We start from the raw sequence: 12,829 nt of genomic DNA, 5'->3' as shown, positions 1-12,829 counted from the left end.
AGGCCCAATTGGCCCGAAAACACACCCATCAGATTGACCCGTTATGTACCAGCAGTCGGGTTGAAAAGTTGAGTACTGGCTGTTGTTTACAAGAGGTCGGATTGACCTGTCGTGTTCTGGTTGTCAGGTTGACTTGTCAGATGAGCATATATAGTATAATTTGCGAATAGAAGAGGAACAACTGCTCGAATGCAACTAACTGTGGATTGTTCGATCTCTACGTCATTTGAGAGTGATAGACTACTTAAGACAAATGTCATATTGTACTGAAATTATTTAATTTTATCACGTTCTAACCGTACAAGTGGTAAATAAATATCTTAAGCCTTATAAATAGAGATAACTTCTTAATTATTAAGGCAATTCGGGACCTGAGATCTCACTCCCTCTCTTCTCTCTCCAAAAGGAGTGTGCATTTCATTCTCTTCCACTTTCTCTATACGTCTTAACCGGACTATATGAGCCTACAGATAATACGAAATAAAATAATATCACATAAAAAATATTATTATTTTAATTTTTAAAACATAAAATATAAATTTCCATGTATAAATAAGATGGCCGCACGGCGGTAACATTTATGTTGTTGGCAATATTTTCTAAAAAGGAAGAAAAATTTTGAAGGTCATTTTGATTATTTAAAAATAATATGATTTATTTTTAAAAATAAAAAAAAATTAAATTTGATATAAAACACTAATGAATAATAAAATTTGAAAAAAAAATGATTAATATGGTGGCAGTGAGAGAGCCGACTTGTCTTTGGTTGGTGAAATGGATTTGGAGTAGAGGGGGGAGGGCAAACAAACCGTGAAGCGTGGCACGGGACGTAATATTTTTTATTTGGATTCCGATTATTTGGCGAGTTAAGCTTTGCAAGTGGTTCAATAGAAACTACGCCGTTCAACAAATAATAATATTGAGCAAAACATAATTACATGTAATTACCTATTTTCATATTTTATGTGGCCTCTGTTTGAAAATATTTTTTGAATCTTCAGTGTAAATATAAAAATAAATTAACCTAGTTTGCGTAGAATATGCAGTAGGAAACCCCTACTATGCTATGTGCATGATTCAAAAAAAAAAAAAAAAAAAAGTTTAGTTCTAGAATAAAGATTTAAAAGGGACATTTACTTATATACTACGTATTTACATATCTAATACGTAAACTCTACTTTTTACATTTATACCAACCCAAATCTTTCGTATCACATAAAAATATTGCTATTTTAATTTTTTTAAAAAGGGTTCAAATGCTATAATCTTCACACTTCCGAAATCATAATCTCCTGTCAGGTAGTTTTCCGTGAAATAATATTGCCACAATTTCAAGCTCCTCCATCAACTACAACTCCACCCGATCCTCCTTTAAACCCATCCTCCACCAACTACAACTCCACCCGATCCTCCTTTAAACCCATTGTTACTTATTCCCACATCGGCAACTCAACTATCCGGCTATTACGCTATTTCCATCAACCCCTTAACCAAGCTTCCCACCTAAATCCTCTTCTCCTCCACGGCCGAACAGTTCAATCCTTTCCTCAGGACACCCACAACATGTTGTGCCATCAGATCTAATACCTACTCGAATACATCCAATGACCACCCACAATAAAAATGGAAATCTCAAACCCATTAGTGCCTCAACCCAGATAGATTTCACATATCTAATAGTTTAGATAGTTGAGCACGATACCACGAGCGATATATGATCTCGAAAGAAGAACGTATCACTTATTGATAGGCTTAACTATTTAAATTTAAAAGTTTATGACTCTATTTTGGTCTGTGAATTTTATAGCTGCAAAATTCTTTTATCCAATACACAGATTAGATATGGTTTAAACTAATCTGGGTTCTTAATTCTTTATAGAGTCAAACCCCTATAATTAATTACATCTTAAGCAAACAAAGTCACCTAAGAAAACTCTCGATTAAGATCGAGGTTTCGTCTTCAAAAATTCAATGTTTAAGCTTCCACGATTGCTTATAGTAAATTCAAGTGGAAATGACTTGTTGCAGAACAATTATTTTTGGAACCTAAATGAGTGAAGAGTAGGAGATGTCGAAGATACTGAAGAAGCTTTAGTGACATCTCAAACTAACCTATAGTTTGACTTTATATTTTTTAAGGGTAAAATATTTAATGTTTCAATCCTGTAAATTATTTTGTTAGTATGGACTTATGTCTACATGTAATATGCAAATAGCCCAATAAAATATGAGGATTTACGTCAAATATAACGACGAACTCGAAATCCTAAACAGTTTTTGACTTATATCTTAAAATATACAAATGTATGAAGTCCTAAAAGATAATATGAGAATTTACGTCATACTAGATGAACAAACTTGAAGACCTATGGATGTTATTTTAAGTCTACAGAAGTTCAATTGAAGCTCCTCCCTCCGCCTTCTATTGTCGCCTCGACCACTGCCTGGAGATGAATCGTCACTAGAAGGCGTCGTTGCCTCGTTCCGAGAAGAAGAGAAATAGAAGAGGGAACATATTTTAATCAAATTATTCAAGACATTTAATGTGTTATTGTACAATAGGTTTCTAATTGGTGTTTGTCATTGTTAAAGGAAGATGAGAATTTTAATTTATGTCAAACAACACCAATTATGATCTCACGGTTCCATCATCCCGGTATCACTGTTAATTTTTGGTTTACCTAGTCTAAACGAGATGTTAAACTCATTTAGACCAAAAAATTTTCGTTAGCAACCGTAGGTTACCTCATTTGAGAGATCCTCGTGAATCCAAAAAAAGTGGATTATCATGGTTGGTATTAGTTTAATGAAGTTTAAAATTATTTTTTATAGTTTTATTATTATGTCCAATGAAATTTTGAGAAGTATTTAAATTATTAGGTATATGCCAATTATGTGTCACAAGGTCCAATCACTATATAAACATACTGGAAATGCAGTAACTAAAAGTAGGAGTACAGATAAATATGTACAGTATAATACAACAAAAGAGAAAAAAAAAGAACCTATATAGTAAAGTACAGTAAAAAGAAGAAATGAACTATGCAGTAAAGTACAGTAAAATATAAAAGATTGGAAGGAAATAACAGTTAGAATATCACAAGTGTATAACAGATATTAAACAGATAAATTTAAGTATGAAAGAATAAATAGTAAACATATGAAAATCAAAATGGGGAAATAAGAATTTAAATTGGAGATGGGTTCAGCTTAGACTCATCATTCGTCAAAATCTCAAAGGCAACCAAGATGTCAAAGTCTATCTACCAATATTAATCAAAAGCCACCAGCAAGACGCCCTACGGTTGGACAACTTCAAACCCTATCAGCTGGTTGATAAGTGAACACATAAAAGTTAAGCCTCCTCGATCATATATATCCCCCATGTATATGTTTTTTATGTATGTGATGTTGTCTAAATTTCCAATAATCGACCTATGGTTCACAAGTCATCCGAAGCTGAGGTTAAAGCTACCAACAACCTAAAGAAATGAGAAGGGAAACTATTAATCAATATTGGTTTAGGTTTTAGCTATATAAGCAGGTGTAATATTTTGCAACATGGCCCTTTCCCCGTATATCCAACTTATAGGCCACTTTGAGATTCTATATGCATTTCCCACAATTTTGGATATTTTATATCATGAAAGTGAAAGAAAATATATTTCCAAATAATTCTGTAACTTTCACTTCTTTTTTTGTTTTTCAATTCATAAATAGTTTATAATATTTCATAAGAGTGTAAAACTAGGATACAATATAATTCATATCGCTGAACCAGCACTCATTGTTTAAAAAAAACTAAATATAAGAATAAGAAATCCTCTCATTGACAATGTAAATATAACCTTAAAACATTGAAATTACAAGCTATTAAACTACCATAAGAGAATAAACTATGTATTGTTGATTCTAGACGTATTTCATGAACGAAGCCATGACTTCCAATTTCCAACCGAATCCAGAATGATCTGTTTGTATGTTCTGAATTCTTGAATGCCCTCATAACACAATTCATGAAACCTCTTTTCTTTTACTGGTAACAAAAATCCAAACGTGATGTATCTACATATATCCTTTGCTGATATAGTTTAGACATAACCATTCGAGCATCTAGTTTATCTCAAATATCACTGTTAACCAATAAATTTGAATGAATTGCATACACATATATCAACTCTTAATTATCTGTAAAAAAGGGTTGGTCCAAATCAATTAAACACATCCCTATTTCATCATATTTACGATAATGCCTTTGAGAGAGTATAGTTTATAATAGTTAAAAGGGATTAAACATTTAACATTTGATGCATACCAAACAAATACATACTGAATATAAAAAAATGTGTCAATATCATCATATTCCAAGGATTAAGTGAAATTTAATATTTCCAGATTTCAGTATAATATTGAAAAGAGAAGAGTGCTCTGATGTTCTAACAGATAACCATATGTAATACAATTTTTTATGATCAAGCATTCCTATTCATGTATAAGAGGAGAAGGCTTTGCAAATACGCATGAATCACCTGTTATGCCTCTAATTTCTCCAATTATTGAAATAACCGTGAAAATACCATAGTAACCAATTGGCATAAATTCAAGGTCAGCCAATTATAAGTTTACATAAATGTCAACTTCGGCAAGCTAACAGTATATAGATAAATAAATTTCAAGGATAATTAAGTTCGAGAATCAAAGAATTATGCATATCCTTCAGAAGATCTTATAACCGACAATTCTGAATTAAAACCATTAAAAAAATCATGAACTGTGAGACATATATATGTATTTCCTTTCTCAAGTCACACTAAAATACTCAATCTCCTTCTAAGAACAAGTGCGCTGTTTCAATTATGTAAAGAAGTAAACAAAACCAAATTCAAATGCTTCCTGATTTTAATAAATTTTGTTTCAAGCTATCATTGGTCGTGTCAAAGAAAGAAAAATAAACCCTTAATATCATCAGGTGAACTACCAAATTCTTCATATAAGATGAACTGCCAGAAACAAAAAGAAAAACGGAAACAAAACCAAGGCTTCTGTCATTTCCTTTGATAGGATCAGGGCATCGTCTATGCTCCACTTAGCAGGTAACTTCCTAATACGGGCTAACACATTATAATCCACTTTATTGCTCGGTCTTTCAGTCTCTCGCCGGACAAGTACTTTGTCAACTGGTGGAATTAGATTGTCTTGAACAATCACTTGTTGTGCCTTATCCTTTGGACTCATTTTCGGAGGCATAACCTTTCCACTTCTCAAATTTATTTCTATTATCTCTTCTAAGTCATGACCAAACTCCGAAGGTTATCTCCTCTGGGGTTGAAATAACAGATTCTTTAGAGACCTCTTTTGAGTCAGAGAATTCTACCTCGATTTAATTGGTGATCCCTTAAATTCAAAGACAGGTGCATCATTTCTGAGTCGTAACCATTGTCGTCAATATTCTCTTCTTTATTATTGTTGAGTGTGCCGAGATTTTGTACGGTTTGAGAATTATCATTAGAATCAAAATTATTATCATAATTAAATTGGTTATTTTCAGCCATATTATCACAGGAAACAATCAAAACGTAGCCAAAATCAAATTCAATCGTATTACGTGCCCCCAGAGAGGTGAAGAAGAAATCATACGAAGTCAATGGTTTGAGAGATTTATCCCCCAAATCCATAGCAACCAATCTAGGACAGACAACCCCTATCCTATATTTCAATCCTTCAATCTTCTTCGCTTCTGTTATCTCTTCAATCTTCTTTTGAGGTTCTTTTTCCACTATGATTGATAGTACCGCTTTAGCAGGCTCTGAACCTTGAGTTGTAGCTTGCACCAAAGCATTTTGGATCTGGTTAAGTATCTTCTTTGAAAATTTTGCCCAAACTGTACTCCATTCATCATTAACTGCGTATGGCTCAACCGGAACAATAGGATCGATTGAAATCATTTTGATAGAATATTTTTCAGGTTCTCTCATGTATTCTTTCAATATCGTTATGTTCCCTTTCTTGGGATTGCATTCTAAACTATTCTTGAAACTAAAAAAAATTTCTATATTATGTCCAATCAATCTATGATATGGACAATAAAATGGGCGATCCTTCTTATCCACTTCCTCTGGCTTCTTAGGCTGTGGTAACTTAAATTTAGGTCTCTTAGCCAAACTGTGAAACATTTTTCCCATTACTTTGTCTTTAAAGGGGTATTTCTTACTCAAATGTTCTGCTATGAACTACATTTATCTTACGTCTGCCTGATAAGATCCCTACTGAAATGATTGTTGATTGTATTGCTGAGGAGGTCGATGACTCTGTTGAGGTTGCTCAGCTTGTATATGTATTGGTTGTTTACCTTTATTTGTAGTTGCAATAGTTCAAGACTTCTTCTCAAGGGCTTACATTGGTTTCTGCTTTTCAAAAGTTTCAATGAATCCAAACTTCTTGGCTTCCTCCTGAAGACTCCTGGTTTTGTTGAGCAATTTCTCAAAGGTGTTAATTATAAATCCTTTAAGAAGGAACACAACTGACCCATGAATAATCTTAAAAAAAATCTCCATTGTGTGCTGGTCCTGAAGCTAGGGTTCACATTTCATGCTCAAATTCCTCCAACGCAGAATATAGTCTAATAGAATTTCGTCCAGTTTCTGTTTCTCAACCACTAAATCAACAACGGTGATGTTGTGCTGAGCTCCAACAAACCGCTTAACGAAAAGGCTTTCCAATTCAACAAACATTTTAATAGAACCATTTGGCAGCTCCACATACCAATCAAAGGCAACTTCTGAAAGACTACTAACAAACAGTCATAACAGTAGTGCATCACTTCCTCCTACATTGCAACAACTAGCTTGAAAATGCATCACATGTTGCCGGAGATTTCCTATTCTATTGACAGTTTTGAACAGTGGTGGTACAAAACCTTTGGGATATTGTTCAACATCAAATTCTTTGGGATATGGTCTACCCTTTATAATTAATGCCCCTCCTTTGGATTGGGCCATGGATTCTCTTACCTATTGTTCTACTAAATCCTTAGTGTTCTTTTCTGGTATTAAGCTCAGACCAGGATCCTTCTTGGGCTGCTCTTCTTTATTAATAGAAGTAGATTTTTTCTTATTATCAACAATTTGAATTACCTCTGATTGATTTACTTCAGCAGGTACCACTTTCGGAGACTGGGGCTAGCTTTGTAGAGTCATAATGACAACCATCATTTCTTCCATTTTCCTTTCCATGCGATCAATTTGTTCATCTTTTTGTTGAATAACCTTCTGCAGTGCTTGAATAACATGCTCTTCAACAAGTATTGAAGCCTCTAGTAGAGATAATGATGCTCTAGTCTCAACGACATTTATTTCAGTGAAATCTTCTTTCATGTAGTCTGTCAAGACTTCTTCATCATCCAATTCATCTTTTCTCTCTTCAGACAATTGCTTGATATCCTCTCTTAAATTTTCCAACTTAGCATCAATTGATTCTACTTTAATAATCTTAAGATTGGTCGGTGTTGTTTGTCGAAATGCCTCTTCTAAAACAACTTTCAAGATAGCAGTCATCTCTTCAGAACTATGCCCTCTCTGGTATTCTTAATTTTGAGCTTCTCTATGGGCATCAATCCAGTGGCTTTAGGTTGCCTCACCATTTTTTTTTGGTGTTGATACTTTAGAGCTGAATGGCTTGCCAAAAATACCAACACTTCGACCAGAGGTGTGCTCCCTTACACAAGGACCATAAACACTAGTAGGTAGCTCTTTATCACTATTTGGCATTTCTACCTAAAACAAAGACTTGTCTAGTGCAACAGGAAGGGTTATCCTTGGTCCAGACAAGACTTTACTGACACTCGCCCCATAACCTTCAAGGTGATAAAAGCATCATCAGTACTAACAAAAGTTGTAGAAACACGGGCTCCCAAATGTTTTTTAGCAGAAATCCTTGGTGGCGGCAATACATCAATAGCAAAAACAACTGTGGCAGGACACTTAGCTGAACGAGGTTCACGAGATATTTGCGAGGACAAGTTTTCCTTTTCCCTCACAAATATCCTATTGAACCGTGGGCTAAACTTGTCTTTCTTCAAAATTTGAATCTTCATTTGATGGGGCACAACATGTCCCATCTTCTTTAGAAACTCGGCAACAAAACAATTCTCCATTTTAGCGAGCCTTTCAAAGTTCATTCGTACTCGGGTCAGTAGTGTAGTTCGCACTTTCTCTTTCCCCTGGTCATCGTAACGAAAAGGTCAAGGTGGTGAAGCAGCAATTCTCAAAACATCTTCTTCATCGAGGGCAGAAGACAAAGGATGAAACCTGCTCCATCATAACAGAAGGGAGGTCTCAAGCAATTCAACCTCCTTCTGCACAATTAAAGTCTGAACAGGGGTAGGGATTTCTAAGTCTTTCGCCTTCTTAATCTTGGTCATCTTACGGTTTCTATTTCTTCTTTGTGTCTGTGTTAAGGGCGCAGACCTCGAGCTAGATCCTACTTCAAGAACTGAAGGAACTAAATCGAATATTGAACCCTTTCCAAAGACATCAGTTTCACTGACTATCTGCACTTCTCTTGCTTTGGTTATTGTGGAGATGACAACAGTGTAGTAATCCCTAATTCAACAATGGTAGTAGCAGCACCTCTTGGAGCAACTTCAGTAGCAAGCCTTTTGGTGGCTACATAACTTTTTTCAATCAGAACCCTCTTCAACGGAGGAAACACCCTGACAGACTTAAGACTGAATTCAACAATGGGCTCCACATGGCTAGTTATCTCAGACTTTGCCACAACAACAGAGACATTCCCAAACGTGATTTCAGTGTCATCAAACCCTTGCTTAAATTTTATAACAGCTCCATCAGGCAACTGGTTCTTACTGATAGAAAAATCCATTCTGGTAGCAAACAAAAAAATCAACTTTGGTGAAGTCATTTTCTGCAATTTGAAGGTTAGAGGAAATCCATTCTGGTAGCAAAGGCTGATGTGGCTTCAATTGAAGCAAAAGTGAATGAAGACTACCAAAGGTGAATGAGACTACCACACATTTGGAGCATATTGGATGGCAACTTAAGATGCAATTTAGTCATACAAGTTTTATAGAAGAAACAGATAAGACTATTTATTTAAAAAGCAAATGAATTGAATGAAACTCAACCAGAGTTTTTCACCCCGTTCTATCAGATCTATATTCCAAATGCCCCAAGAGAGACAAATGAAAGGCCATAATTCGTTCCACCAGAAGAATGGAATTAGATTCTAAGATTAGTGTTTGTTTGTGTTAGGTGTTGTGATGTTAGTATTAAGTTTATTTTAAGTGTTTTTAATGTTAAGTTTATTTAATCCTTGATGTTTATGCTTAGGAATTATCTCATCCAAGACTCTTTGGATTGAGAAAGTATGTATCACAAGTGTTTGTATTTGTTTGTGAATTAATATAAGTGTTTGTTTGTGTGTAAAATTTTGTGTTGAATCAAATTAGAGAAAATTGGTGAATTTTGAGAAAGAGGAGAGTTGAAGGGGAATCAAATAATTATTAAAGATTTATAAGACCATTTAGGGGTGGTTGACTTAGCCTAGATGTGCATTTCACTTAAAATAAAAAATATCAAAATTCGTGCACTGGTGCCTAAGCGCTAAAACCCCATGCTTAAGCGCTGGACAACCCGAGTGGTAGACACCTAAGCGCTGAACCAGTCACGCTTAAGCGCCGGTTCGCAAACGGTTAAAGGTGAAAAATTAAGTTGAAAATCACCATTTTTGACCCCTGACGTCGTCTTCTTCCCTTGGAGTTCGCGAGTGTAGATTTAGGGCTTCTTCTAGATTAAATATTTTATTGGGGAATCAAGCCAAATTTGCTAGATTTGACCTTCTTGAGGTAGATAAGATTCTTAAGATAAATAATTATTTATTAAGTGTTGTTGACAATTTTTTTCTAATATTTTACATCTCATCTAGCCAAATATTATCGTGAAGGTTCCCTTTTTAAAGCATCTCAACCTAGGTTTGCATAAACTCCTCTTCTGAATCGCATTTACCCATGCAAATATAAAATAGATTGTTTATTTTCTTATTATAAGTTGAGTAATGTACTTTTGAAGGAAATTTATTACAGATATGTCGTTGTCATAATATATGATGAGTACGTGACAATGACTCTTTTATATCTCTCTTCATTATTTTATCCCGATCAGTGAATATGGTTAAAGAATACTTGTCAACCATTATACAAACAAATATTTTGAATAACCAATTGAAGATGTCAATTGTCTTGTCTGATAAAAAAACAACTCCGAAAAAAACATTTTGCCAGTGATGATTAACCCCAATAAAATGTGTACAAACTAGTTATACTTATTCAATTGATAACTTCTATAAGAAAATGATGACATCCCTAAAGTAGTCATAATCAACAATTGATATGATGTCGCTTTAAAAAATATCAACAATCTACCACCTTACTTGTCAATATGTAAATCTAATATAACAATAAGATCTGCAGCTTCTCTCTGAACAGTTCTATTAAAACATTAATGTCATCAATTTCAATTCTTGCTCTTCTTTCCTTTCGATTGAAATTGAAGTTGAAGACATCTATTTTTAAAAATTCCACTTTTTCTACTTTACTAATTTTGATGTAAGAAAGTTGAATGCTTTGGTAACTCCAATCTTTGTTTCTATCATCAATTTCAGCATATTTCCATTGATATCACTAAGGTTCCAAATAGATCTCAGAATATGCTAATCACCTTGCTCTGCTAAGGAATTGTTATGATTTTCTATAATTTCCTTAATCTTTCAATTTCCATCAAAATTATCATCAAATTGAATCATGGCTAGACAATCAGTCATGAATTTTACTTTTTAAAACTTCATTGTGATATTGAGATTGGGTTCATTTTTAAAACCAACTTTATCACATAAAAAATCTTTTGATTTTATATTAATTGAATTTGGCCAATAACTAACATGATCTTTTCAAATAGTGAATCCAATATGAATGAACACAATATAAATTATATGCTTTATTTTCATTATACACAATTATGTTTAGCAATTTGTCAACAAGCCGCCCATTACTCACTTTCTTTGGCTCGCAAAACTGCAGATACATACATATGGTTTAAACAAGATTATATATGCTAACATGATTTAGAAAAATAGTGGTATTTGGTGATATTGTGGTGATACAACTTGAGAAATTGTGTTTTTTCTCATAAATGAACTGTATGTTTGACATTTCTGATTTGAGAAATAATAGATTATGATGTTATGCAACTTTTCGATTTTAAAATTACTGTTCTAAAAGTGTGAACATTTTTTTAAGAACATGTTGGTATTTTTATGATATTGTGGTGACACAGGTTGGAATATTGTATTTTTTTTCTCACAAATGCACCATATATCATAATCCTCTGATATGAGAAATAATAGATTATGATATTAGGCAAGTTTCATGTTTGAAAATTGATCTTCTAAAAGTGTAAATATGTTTTAGAAAAATTGTAGTATTGTGGTGAAATTTTGGCAGTACAAAGAAAAAAAGTTGTCTTTTTCTCACAATTAAATTATATATTTGTTCATATGATGTGAAAAATAATAAATTATGAAGTCATAGAACTTTCCTATTTAAAAATTAATCTTTTAAAAGTGTAAATATGCTTTCGTAAAACAGTGTTATTGTTGTGGTATTTTGGTAGTATAGATAAAAAATTATATTTTTTTTCTCATAAATAACCACATATTTGTTCTTCTGATGTAAAATAATATATTATGATGTTTTGAATATTTTTTTTGTTTGAGAAGTGATATTTTAAAACTCTAAACATATTTTAGAAAAATGGTAGTATTGTGATGGTATTTATGTGATACATATAAAAAAAATTGTTTTTTTTCTCATAAATAAATAATCTATTTTTATTCTAATGCGAGAAACAATAGTTTATAATGTTATACAATATTCCCGTTTTAAAATTGCTCTTCTAAAAGTGCAAACATAGTTAGAAAAACAATGGTGTTATGGTGATATTTTTGTGGCACATATGAATTTTTTTTTTATTTTTTTCTTAGAAATAAAGCATTTATTTGTTCGTCTAATAAGAGAAATAATATATTATAATGTTTTGCAACTTTCCTATTTAAAAAATGATGTTCTACGACTTTAAACATGTTTTAGAAAATTTATAATGTTATAGTGGTATTTTGGTTGTACATATAAAAAAATTGTGTTTTTTCTTGCACATGAATCATATCTTTTCTCATTTAATGTGAGAAACAATAGATTATGATGGTATACACATTTTCTTTTTGAAAATAGATGTTCTATAAGTGTAAATATGTTTAGAAAATTGTTGTTATTTTAATGGTATTGCGACGATACAGATAAGAATATTGTGTTTTATCTCACAAATAAACCATATTTTATTGCTCATTTTAAGAAACAATAGATTAAAAGGTTATGCAATTTTTCTTCCTTGAAATTTAATCTTCTAAAAGAGTAAACATGTTCAAGAAAAAATAGTGATATTTTGGTTGTAAAAACAAAAAAAATACTAGTAAATATGGATATATTATGTTTTCTCTTACAAATGAATCATATCCTCGACTCCACTGATGTGTGAAACAGCAATCTCGAGGTATTTATCCTGACAGATTTTTCATGGTCATTGTTCATGAATTCCGCCCTCCTCAATGTACTGTGGAAAACATTAAATGAAGATCTTAGAAGACGCAAAAGAAGTGAAGGTAGCCGTGAAGATGAAACTTATAACCGTAGTGTGTAAAATAGAATTGAAGTGTGGGAGATTTTTAAAAAGACAATTTTTAAATTTTCAGATTGATCTGA

This window comes from Phalaenopsis equestris, unplaced genomic scaffold (genome assembly GCF_001263595.1).
Source record: "Phalaenopsis equestris unplaced genomic scaffold, ASM126359v1 Scaffold000240, whole genome shotgun sequence".
Lineage (NCBI taxonomy): Eukaryota > Viridiplantae > Streptophyta > Magnoliopsida > Asparagales > Orchidaceae > Phalaenopsis > Phalaenopsis equestris.
The sequence above is the reverse complement of the archived record's forward strand: the minus strand, read 5'-3'. Positions refer to the sequence as shown.